The following is a 12,266-nucleotide window of genomic DNA, read 5'->3' as shown; positions in this document are numbered from 1 at the left end:
CCATGTTGACCATCCCTAATCAGTCCTTGCCTTTCCAAATACATGTACATCCTGTTCCTCAGGATTCCCTCTAACAACTTGCCCACCACCGATGTCAGGCTCACTGGTTTAAAGTTCCTTGGCTTGTCCTTACCACCTTTTTTAAACAGTGGCACCAAGTTAGCCAACCTCCAGTGTCAGCAAGAGGCCCAGCAATTACTTTCCTAGCTTCCCATAGAGTTCTAGGATACACTCGATCGTATCCTGGAGATTTATCCATTTTTATGCGTTTCAAGACATCCAGCACTACTACTTCTGTAATATGGACAGTACTCTAGATGTCACCATCTACTTCCCTACATTCTACATCTTCCCTGTCCTTTTCCTCAGTAAATAATGATGCAAAATACTCGTTAGTATCTCCCCCATTTTCTGCTGCTCCACACAAAGGCCACCTTGTTGATCTTTGAGGGGTCCTATTCTCTCCCTAATTACCCTTTTGTCCTTAATGTATTTGTAAAAACCCTTTGGTTTCTCCTTTACTATTCCATGTCCCCTTTTTGCCCTCCTGATTCTCTTAAGTATACTCCTACTGCCTTTATACTCTAAGAATTCACTCGATCTATCTTGTCTATACCTAACATATGCTCCCTTCCTTTTCTTAACCATAACCTCAATTTCCAGCATTCCTTACACCTACCAGCCTTTCCTTTCATAGGAATATATTGTCTCTGGACTCTTGTTACCTCATTTCTGAAGGCTTCCCATTTTCCAACCGGCGAAAGTTCTTGCTTAATACCATCAAAATTAGCCTTCCTCTAATTTAGAACTTCAACTTTTAGATCTAGTCTATCCTTTTCCATCACTATTTTTAAAATAATAAAATTATGGTTGCTGGTGCAAAGTGCTTCCCCACTGACACCTCAGTCACCTGCGCTGCCCTATTTCCCAAGAGTAGATCAAGTTTTGCACCTTCTCTAGTAGGTACATCCACATACTGAATCAGAAATTTTTCTTATACACTCTGAACAAATTTCTCTCCATCCAAGTCCTTAATACTATGGCAGTGCCAGTCTATGTTTGGAAAGTTAAAATCCCCTACCATAACCACCCTATTATTCTTACAGATAGCTGAGATCTCCTTACAAGTTTGTTTCTCAATTTCCCTCTGACTGTTAGGCAGTCTATAATTCAACCCCAATAAGGTGATCATTCCTTTCTTATTTCTCAGTTCCATCCAAATAACTTTCCTGGATAAATTTCTAGGAATATCCTCCCTCAGCACAGCTGTCATGCTATCCCTTATCAAAAACACCATTCCCTCTCCTCTCTTGCCTCCCTTTGTTTCGTTCCTGCAGCATTTGTATCCTGGTCAATTAAGCTGCCAGTCCTGTCCATCTCTGAAACATGTTTCTGAAATTGCTATGATGTACCAGTCCCAAGTTCTTAACCATGCCCTGAGTTCATCTGCCTTCTCTGCCAAACATTTTAAATGACAAGCATCCCCAGAATTAGTCGTCACAACTCTGTTTACGAATAAAATGTTCGACTTGTTGTGGGGAAAAACACCAGCCTCCGAGTCAGAATCTGGGTCTGATAACAGAATTTATTGCACAAGGAAATACTGGAACTCCAGGGTGAGAAAGACACCAACAGCAGTGGTCAGTTGCGAGTCTTCTCTCGACCGGGAGCACATGTCAAGTAACCTTTATACATCTTGCGATACAATAGGTCAGTGATGAGATTATTGACTTTGTAAGATGGTTTGTTTATGGAAATCATTGCAGAATCGTTGATTGTTTCAATACAGGCTTCATCAGTTCCTGTGCAGGTTAGGTGGACTAGCCATGCTAAATTACCTATTGTGTCCAGGAATGTGCAGGCTAGGTGGGTTAGCCATGGGAAATGCAGGGTGACAGGGAGAGGGTGGGGGTCTGGCTGGGATGGTTTTGGCAGATTGGTGTGAGCTTAATGGGAAGAATGGCTCGCTTCCACACTGTGGGGATGCTATCATTCTACGAGTTCTCTTACTCAATTTAAGTCTGTGGAACTCTTTTGCTGTCTTGAGACTGCATAATAGCAGCAACTACAATGGCTTGCCAGCCTGGATCCTGAAGAAAATGTTAACTTTTTAGCTAAAGCTTTGCTTTGTTTCAGTGTTTTGCTGGGGGCTGACCTAGAGTCCCTCTGTTCAGGATATGTCCTGAGTGAGGCAATGCAATTGTTCCCCAAGCTCAGTTGGACTGATGAGGGCATCCATTTCCATTGGAATATCCTGCAACTCATATGGTCCACTTGCTGCATTTTCTTGGCACAGGATACAACACATGCTTGAAGTCCAGTCGGGCTTCAGCTAATAGACACTTTTGCATGGTTACATCACTGAATCCTCGTTGCCACTGAAATAATTCCACACAAGTATCCCATCACCAAGTCATCCTTTAACTACACGTGGAGAGTCTTTGACACTGATCCAACTACCTCAGAGCCAACTCAGAATCAATAGGATGCCTGACGTCCTGTTTATATGTCAGGGATCCCTGATTGGGCAAGGTTAGCAGCACCAATAAGGGAGCTCGTAACAGGAGGTCCATCTGGCTGACGTCATTACAAATCACTATATTCTGAAAGGCTGGCTATTAATATAGATGCAAAAATCACTCAAAAGTTAACGTGCTGGGTTATCTGATAACTGCCAGGAAAGTTAACCAAAAATTTGTCTTCGTTCTAATACTTAGGGCCACAATTCCCCATCCCCACCCTCCTCTGAGTATCTTCCCTCCTATCTTCCAATTCCAGTTCTTTCTTTGCCAGGAGGGCCCAAGTCTGCCTGTTCCAATCATATTTTCAGTTACACAGGTGGTTATACACAGGTATACACAAAGTGGATGTGTTAAGATATCACCCCACATCATGAAATTACATCTGGCTCTGGGTGTCCAGTCAAGACAAGCACCTCAGCAGAGTGGCAGAGTTAAACTTGCTTTCCAGCGAGAAATGCTACCAATGTTCGTTTCAATAGGGAAACATATGACAACATCACTTATTCTAGATTGGATCCATGCCACAATTTTAAGCTACACATTGATTAATGCAAGCTTAGCTAGCTTGGAACAGTGAAGAAGTTCTAGGGAGCAAGAACCTGGTGCAAGCTGAGTAAAGCAGATAGAATACAACAGAACTGAAATTTGTCGCATGTACTTTTACATGAAAATATAGAGAAAAGTTTTAAAAGTCACCCCACTGTGGCACTTACATTAATAACAGAAATCATACATAATTTTATTTTTGTCTTTCACTATTAAGACAAAGTTCATAACAATTCAGTTCACAGTTCCTTAGGGAAAGCTGATTAAAGAATGATGGATTACCCCAAAAATACAGACAGGACAAGACTGCCATGCCAGGCTGAGACCACCACTCTAAACAAGACTGCCTGCCAGGCTGCTGGAACACCTGGAAGCTGAAGACGAAGATCTCCGCACAGAGTTTGCATCTGCTCGTTTCTGGGTAAAATAAAACATGTTCCTTTCAATTTTCTTTCCCCCCAAAATAATGATAGCCAATGAATTAGCATTTTCCAATTTGTAGTACATGGACATCAATGAGCAACAGAGTGGAAAGAAATAACCATATCCTGACCACACAAAACAAATTACACTGCTGGCAGAAACAATAGAATATAAAAGGAATAATTAAGGTTATCCAATTCCTTCCAGGCTGTACTCATATTAGTCCTATTAGTTAGATGTTCATTTGCATATTTATTTATTTTCAGGTGGTGGACATTAATTGGGTGCTCTTTTATATACACACACATGTGCAAGCATGTTATAAACTACAGTTGTATGTATGCATCTTTTGTTTGAATAAATACATCCAGCAATGGCAGACAGCTTTGGAACTTCAACAGCCCTTATTTTCTATTCACCAGATGCAGGTCTACAACATAGACCCACTTAAAGATGGCATGTAGAGTACATTTTGCTGACCAGCCCGGCTCACACTTAGAATTCCTTCTTACCTCCTACACTACACGGATACCCAATCTGCACTTTATTTATCACATAGAAGAGCTCTGTAAAACTAATCAACATTCATTAGTTCTTTGTCACAAGTTCCAAGACACTGAATAGCTAACTGGGTAGTAGTCCTACAAGACTGTTTGCTGCTTGGCCAAAAATACTGAAGATTTCAGCATTGATTCTGGGCGTGTCCATTTTACACATCTCTGCTCTTCACTCCACACAAAGTAACTGCTGTGTCAAGTGTTAGGATTACTGCGCTTTGTATGTCATTTCCTGGTCTACAGTGCAGCTACTGGCAAAACAATCTGGCATAAGATACAAAACATTAGATTAGGTTAGATTCCCTACGGTGTGGAAACAGGCCCTTTGGCCCAACCAGTCCACACCGACCCTCTGAAGAGTAACCCACCCAGACCTATTTCCCTCTGACTAATGCATCTAACATTATGGGCAATTTAGCATGGCCAATTCACCTAATCTGCACATTCTTGGATTGTGGGAGGAAACCGGAGCATGCGGAGGAAACTCATGCAGACACGGAGAGAATGTGCAAACACCACACAGATGGTCACCCAAGGCTAGAATGAACCTGGGGCCCTGGTGCTGTGAGGCTGCAGTGCTAACCATTGAGCCACTGTGCCACCCGAGAATGATAATGGAGTGTCCTCGTAACCTTTGCTTGCAGGTTTCTGGTTTGGGATTAGAACCTATAGCCCTCAGAATCCAAGGTGAAAGCTCTACCCTTTGAGTCATGGGTACAAAAGCTCTGACATGTTGGTTTCTGAAAGGAGTTGTTTCTAAAACAAAGAAGCACTTGCTTCGTTCATTGCTGTCAGCTGTTGAATCTGCTCAAGTTTTCCAAATGCAAAGTCATTTCCAAATTCAGCTCCATAAAAACATTATGGTTTGTTCTAGCACAGTGTAAATAAAATATAGAGGATTCTACTTTAAAATGTCACAAGAAATGCATATAGAAATGAGAAAAATATAATATAAAGATGATAACACCTTCTATTTCTATTTAGTTTGAGATCGAAGACATTTCCACTAAATGTATATTGGCATATTTACTTACAATTGAACTGATGATTAAGGTCATTTGAGAAGAAAGCCATGAAGTGATAGTCAGTTTGGTGGGGTTTGTCAGAAAACTAGTCTTTCTGTTTTTTAGAAGTGTTATGAACTTTTGAAACGATCTAGAAGAGTCTGTGACCTTGGATTAGACTTATTAGACAAACTGAGCCTCCAGAAGGAGACTATTACTCTAATCAAAAGGTGCAAGGAATAAAAACAGAAAACATTAGAAATACTGAGACAATATAAATAACTGAGGCTATTTTGAAAGTCTATTCCCATTCCTGGTTGGTATCATAGGTTGAACAACAGCATTCAATTCAATTTTGAGCAGAATTTCTACCTTTGATTACTGTGGCTGTTTTTGTCACACATATTCCAAGCTCCCCTGGCTTGCCTCATTTTCCATTCTCTCTAAATTAGTCTTGTGCAAATCCTGTTCACCCCTTGCACCATTGATAACTTCAACTGATTATCACTGCCACGACAGTTATACAAACCTGTTTCACAGCTCACCGAACTACATATTAATCAATTCAATGCAAGAGGCCTAACAGGTAAGACAAATTAACTCAGGGCATGGTTTGGAACATGGGACTGAGATATCATAGCAATTACAGGGACATGGCTCAGGAATGGACACAGAACTGGGAGCTTACTGTTCCAGGTTATAAATGCTATAGGAATGGTGGTTGGAGTGGAGGGGGCAACATGAAAAGGAGGGGGAAGTGGTGCTTTTCATTAGGGATAACATTATAGCTGTACTTTGGCAGGATATTCCTGGGAAGTTATTTGGGTAGAACAGAGTAATAAGAAAGGGATGATCACCAAAAGGGGATTGTACTATAGATACAATAGTCAGCAGGAAATTTAGAAACAAATTTTGTAAGGCGATCTCAATGCCAAGAGCATCTGGAATAAGGTGGGTGAACTTGCAGCATGAGTTGGTACCTGCGATTTCAATGTTGTGGCCATTTCAGAGACATAGCTAGAGGAGGGACAGGGATGGTTGTTGCAGATTCCAGAATTTAGATGTTTCTGTAAGAACAGAGATGATGTAAAAGAGGGGGTGGTTTGGCATTGTTAACCAAAGGTAGTATTACAGCAGCTGAGACAACTTTGAGGACTCATCCATTGAGGTAGTTTGGGCTGAGGTTAGAAACAGGAAAGGAGGTCACCTTGTTGGGAGTTTTCTATAGGCCTTCAAATCATTCCAGGACGTAGAGGAAAGGATAGCAAAGATGATTCTCAAGAGAGTACAGGGTAGTTGTTATGGGGGACTTTAACTAAAACAGATTTCATCTCTATTGTTATGCTATTCCTCAAGCACTGATCACTTATTTTCCCCATTGTACCCAAGATATTCTTCATGAATGGATTCAGGCAGCAAGCATTAATGAAATATTAAATGACAGGACAGCATTGCAGGATCATGTCCAATTCGGTTTTCATCAAGTGCACTTTTATTGCCCATTCCAACTGGAGATGCCAAAAATAAAATTGGAGCTATATTATGACAGCCAGATTATCAAAGATTAAGTATAGTGTGGAGACATCAAACATAATTTTGCAAAAATCTTTAAGAATAATTCACAGTCTTATTCAAGAAAGGGGTATATTGCAAATCAAGAAATCATAGGGTAACTTGTCTTATATTGGTTACATATAAATTTAATGAATGTAATGAAGTCTTAACTCAGTCAATAATAATCGCATTGGGTTTTTGATTTATCCAAAGATGAAGCACAAATAAATTGGTCTGGGAGCTACAATTAGAGTGCAGAAGGAAGTCAATCACCCCACCATGTCCACATTGGCTCTCCAAATGGCTTGAATTATTTTCCTGCTCTTTTGCCCATAACCCTGCACATTATATCTACACTAATAGTCATCTAATGCCATCTTGAATATCTCGATTGAACCTGGCTCTATAACACCATGTGTTCATGTGCAGACCAAGTGTTCCAATCTGAGCCATTTAGTCTGTTAAGTTTTTTCTCACGTTACATTACTCTCTTTTGAAGAGTACCAAATCTGTTTCCTCTTGTTCTTGATCTTTTCATGAGTGGGAACAGTTTCTCTCTGCCTCTGTCCTGACAACTCAATTCGCAAAATTGCAATTAAATTTCCTTTCAGCATTCTCCTCTCTAAGAAAAACTTCTTGAACCTATATTAATGCTTCATCTATTTAAGTAATGTACCTCTATTTTCACAAGCCAATTTTAGTGCTCGTTTCTCAAAGTGTAAACAATGTAACTCTCTGATGCAAACAGGACTTGAAGTATTGTTATGTACCAGACCAGACCACCTCAATATTTTAAGGCAGCCTAGACCCTAATTTTTTCTTATTTTAAAAGGCACATGAAATGTCTGTTCCAGATACAATGTGACATTAAAGAAAAACATATTTTATTTAAACTTAGTTAAAATACAAGCGAAGAAAGAAATTTAGAATAACTTAACCCTATTGGAAAACTTAACAGATATAGTAATATTACTAATTAACTGTGCCAATTAGTAACATCCCACAAACAAGCCCCTTGGCAAAAAAGGAAAATTCAGACACATTCTCACATGCAATTTTTGAATCCAGGAGAAAAGAAAATTCAAGAGAAAATTCAGAGACTGTAACAGCCAAGAGATGTTCACTGAAACTTCCAACTCTGTTGACATCCCAGAATCTTCTGATGCTACTAAAAAACCACGTCAGAAATCCTAACCTAAGTGAGCTGGCCACACCCATTCAGGCTGTTTAAAAAGCTCCAAGGCCTCCCAACATATTTACTCAAGTGGCCTTAACTAGCCAGTTTGGCTCCTCTCATTCAATCCGTCTCTTAAAGGAAACCAGGATAAAATAATCTCAAAGCTACGGTATTGTCACAATTCCAAGAGCCTTTATTTACAAATGATCAAATATTTGTTTCAGACATGGATGGATGGTACATAACTTGTCCTTACCCATGATGATGTAATGGGGAGGGTTGGCAATTTCAGTCAGATGGGTGCACTTCCTGTCCAGAAGTCTGTGAACTTCGTGCTCATGTTTCAAGCGTAAAAGTCTCCTACGTCAACCAACGTCTAGGCCAAAAAGAGGCTTTCTTTTCTGATATTAAGAAAAGAGAAATTATACTTTTGATAGTGAATAAGTATTTTAAATAGATAAATTTATTAGGCTGGTCAAAATGCAATGAAAATAAACAGTTCCATTAAAAGAGCAAAATGGCTTATTTGTGCTGCAAATTCTGTAAACAGTGTTTCAATTGAACTCAGTAAAGATTAGGGATAAAACCACAGCAACTCCTATGCTTGGAGTGTGGGTTCTGGTCTCACCTGCTGCAGAGATGTATCATAATACCTCTGAGCAAGTTGATTTAAAAAAAACCTATAGATCCTTGGATTGGTGCTAGATAAATTTGAATGCCATGCCCAGAAAGCATGAAGAGAGAGATCCTCAAATCTTTTATTTAAAAAACTGTTTTATTTCACTTAAATTAGTTTTCAAATGAGCACAATGGGCTAGATTACAAGCATTTGTAAAAGGTGCTTTTCTGTACATGCATCTGATGCTATAGTCTTAGTTACTGTGCCTTCCCAAGAGAATCACACGGGCTAACTTTTCTGATTTTTCACACTAAACTTCAAGAAACAAATTCCGGGCTTTGATTACATTTAAGTTGCAAAACAGCACATCTGCTGACATGGCTCTTTTCTTCTGAACTGCCACCATAGACATAGAAGCAGAAGTAGGCCATTCAACCCAGTGAGTTCACTTTAACATTCAATGAGGTTATGATTGATTGGATAATCCTCAACTGTACTTTTCTATCTTTTTATTGATAACCACTGATTCACTTGTTAAATATCTGTCCATCTTAGCCTTGAATATAATGACCCATCGCCTGCAGCCCTCTTTGATTAAGAACTCCACAGATTTACAAACTTCAGAAGAAATTCCTCCTCGTCTCTATTTTAAATGTGCAATACCCTCCTCTGACATTGTGCCCTCTGGCCCTGGATTCTCCCACAAGCGAAATGACCTTTCTGCACATACCCTTCAAACTCCCTTTAGAATCTTCTGTTTCAATAAGGTCACTTTGCATTTTACTAAACACCAATGAGTACAGGCTCAACCTACTCAACCTCTCCTCATTAAACAGTCCTTTCATACCCAAGTTCAACCAAATGAACCTTTTTTGGAGTGCATCCAATGCTAGCATATCTTTTCTTAGACAGAGGTCCAAAACTGTTTACAGTATTCTAGGTGTGGTGTAATAAGTACCTTGTATTGTTTTAGCAAGACTTCCTCATTTTTATACTCCATTCCCCTTGAAATTAAGGCCAACAATCAATTTTCTTTCATTTGTATGTTAACTTATTGTGATTTATACAGGTGGACTCACAAATCCCTGTGTTGTAGCTTTCTGTAATCTCTATCTCTCTATTTAACTAATGTTTACCTATCCTATTCTTCCTGTCAAAGCACATAACTTCACATTTTCTCATGCTATATTCCAACTGCCAGGCTTTTTCCCCCATTACCTTAATCTGTCTCCAACTGCTTCTGTAACCATGTTTCTACCTGCTTCTAGCCCTGGCCTCTCATCTGTAAGTCAAAACACACATCAACAATGAGCAGTAATGATCCCCTCACATAGTGTTTTTGAATTATTTGGCCTAAGTCTCATAATAATTTGGAAAAGCTGTCTTTCGGTCAGTTCTAAATGACTTTCTGAACCTTCCTTTAAAAAAAAGAGCCTTTAACAGCACTAAAAATCATAAACCCATTTAATTCAACTTTAAAATCAAGTTCCCAAAGAACAATACATTATAAAAGGTCATCAAGTACCTTTAATGGTCTGCATATAACATCAACTAAGAGAAAGTGTGGGCTGCAGTTGCTGGAGATCAGTGTTGACAGTGTGCTGCTGGAAAAGCACAGCAGGTCAGGCAGCAGAGGAGCTGAAGGGCTTTTGCCCGAAACGCCGATTCTCTTGTTTCTCAGATGCTGCACCACACCCTCTGATACATGTAACATCAGAAGAGTAAACAGCAAAGCTGCTCGAGGCCTAGCTTGCGCCTGCTTCTGGTCTCAATCTCATTCAAAAGTCTGATTTCTGGAAAGAATCCTACATTTATTTTGCAATTGAATTCCCAGGATATAACTGTTGGACCATAAACTGCAATTCAACATTCACCAAGTCGCCGTGCAAAGGATCTCTGCATATGACCAACAGATAGAACACTACAGATGTACTGGAATCTAATTCACCTGAATTAAAGGCAGTTAATTCTTAAAGTAATTTGTAATTGTAAACTCCTCTTCCTCTTCATTCTTCCTTACGTATATCCATGCGTGTGGGCCACAAATTATATCCTCATATCCAATCGATAGTGTCTTTTTCTCCCCCTGGACTAAATTCTTGAGTCATTTATATTTAAAAAATGGAGTTCACAAACTGAAGGTTGAGGAGCAACATACCATGGCTTTTTAGGAAAGGAATAGAAATTAAAATAAAGTAAGAAATTTTAAAACCATCTGTGTTACGGACAGGAGAACCAGTAAACCAATCGAATTCACTTCCCCTGTGTCAGTGACACAGGTCATGAATAGTTTCCTTTAGTACCACACATTCATACACCCATTTTCCCTTCAAGTATTCTAAAAAAAAATCTTAAACTTCTCATGACAATTTGGATCTGTTGAATTAATAATGCCTAATCTTGAAGGAGTGTATTTCAAACTGAGTAGATTCATTTTGTGGAATTTGGATGGTACTATGTTTTATAATTGTCTATTTTTTGGGAAAAACAGTGTTTATTATGTTGCACTTGTGTCCTGTGAATCTTTTGTACGTAATAAAGAAACCCTGGTCTGAACTGGGAGAAAAGTGCAAGAACTGAAATACAACCTCTTATAGCTAACTGCAGATTACAGAGCATCAAAAAAAGTGTGTTACAAGCAGGTCACATGTGACCTTTAATCCCAAGGGTTTTTTAAATTCATTATTATATTTGTGAACTGAACAGTTCTGCATAAACATCACAATTTTGGCCAACTGACTATACTTCTGAAGGTTTTTGAGGGTGGCTTGGCTGAAAACCACAAAGATTTACAAATTTAGACTACAAATTGAGGAATTTAGAATTACAGACAGATTTGTAGAACTAATGGAAGATGGCATATGTAACTTATTGCCGATAGTTGTGCGATATTGCCTTTTAAGAGATAAACCAAAGAAGAATATATACATTTAACAGAAAAACACAGAAGATTGCAGAGAAACAGACAGTTAGGATGTAAATATAGATAGCAGGAACTATGAATATATCCGTTTAGAAAATTACCATGCCATTACGAATTATAAAATACTGACACAAAGACAATATGTAAGTGCAATTCCACTACTGTTGTGCATTAGTTTAAATGGTCCATTACAAAAACAGGGAGATCCACAAGGATGAATCAAAGGAAACAAAAATATAGGTAATGTCATTGAATTAGCTACCTGGAAGCTGAGGATTTGCCTGTAGGATGTGGCTCAAATATTCTCCTTGTCTATAGTTAAAGCAGAGACAGGTTCTTGATCAGTCGGGGAATCGAGGATTACAGAGAAAAGGCAGGAAAGTGGATATAAGCAATGTCAGATCAGCCATACTTCTATTGTTGGCGTAACAGACTCGAGGGGCTGAATGGCTGACTCCTGTTCCTATTTTTTATGGTTTTAAAAGGAGATGTACGCAACTGTTTTCACAAATTATAACAAGTTTCAAGAAAGTGAAGGAAAGATCACTACCTCCAGTTGTGGAATAAGTGACAACAATTTTAATTGAGAATCTATTAATATATTAGGCAAAATAAATATGCTTGTTGAAGCAATGGAATACTACATCTTGGAGGTAGCTGAGGCAGCAACCACTGTAATCTTCCAGGGGAAGTTGGATAATACAGATAAAACATTGGGCAATGGGAGGAAGTAGTGCAGCAAGATTAATTTTGACTTGTTTAACAAAACCACTGGCCTTAACATGATGAGAAAAATTGCGCTTTTTCTGTGAATTTCTATGACTCTGAAGAGGTCTAACCACACCAAAAGTCAAAAGTGTTTATAGCCAAACTGTTATCAATGACCACCAAATTGGTCATCATCCCCAAATCCTCAAGTAAAGGGTCCAAGTGCTATGCAA

At 39.0% G+C, this 12,266-nt stretch overlaps 1 protein-coding gene across 9 annotated transcripts in view; it reads right to left on the bottom strand.

Moving 5' to 3' along the window:
• sipa1l1 (signal-induced proliferation-associated 1 like 1) overlaps positions 1-12,266 on the bottom strand; it is a 374,611-nt gene that overhangs the window by 162,403 nt on the left and 199,942 nt on the right. For 6 of the 9 annotated variants that reach the window (XM_072569220.1, XM_072569229.1, XM_072569224.1 and 3 more), the window contains one exon: positions 8,040-8,184. The exons of the other annotated variants lie outside the window; for them this stretch is intronic. The gene's annotated coding sequence lies outside the window, so the exon portion shown is untranslated. The remainder of the gene's footprint in view (positions 1-8,039; positions 8,185-12,266) is intronic. 9 annotated transcript variants of the gene reach the window in all.

Source organism: Chiloscyllium punctatum, chromosome 4, assembly GCF_047496795.1.
Source record: "Chiloscyllium punctatum isolate Juve2018m chromosome 4, sChiPun1.3, whole genome shotgun sequence".
In the NCBI taxonomy this organism is placed as follows: Eukaryota; Metazoa; Chordata; class Chondrichthyes; order Orectolobiformes; family Hemiscylliidae; genus Chiloscyllium; species Chiloscyllium punctatum.
The sequence above is the reverse complement of the archived record's forward strand: the minus strand, read 5'-3'. Positions and strand labels throughout refer to the sequence as shown.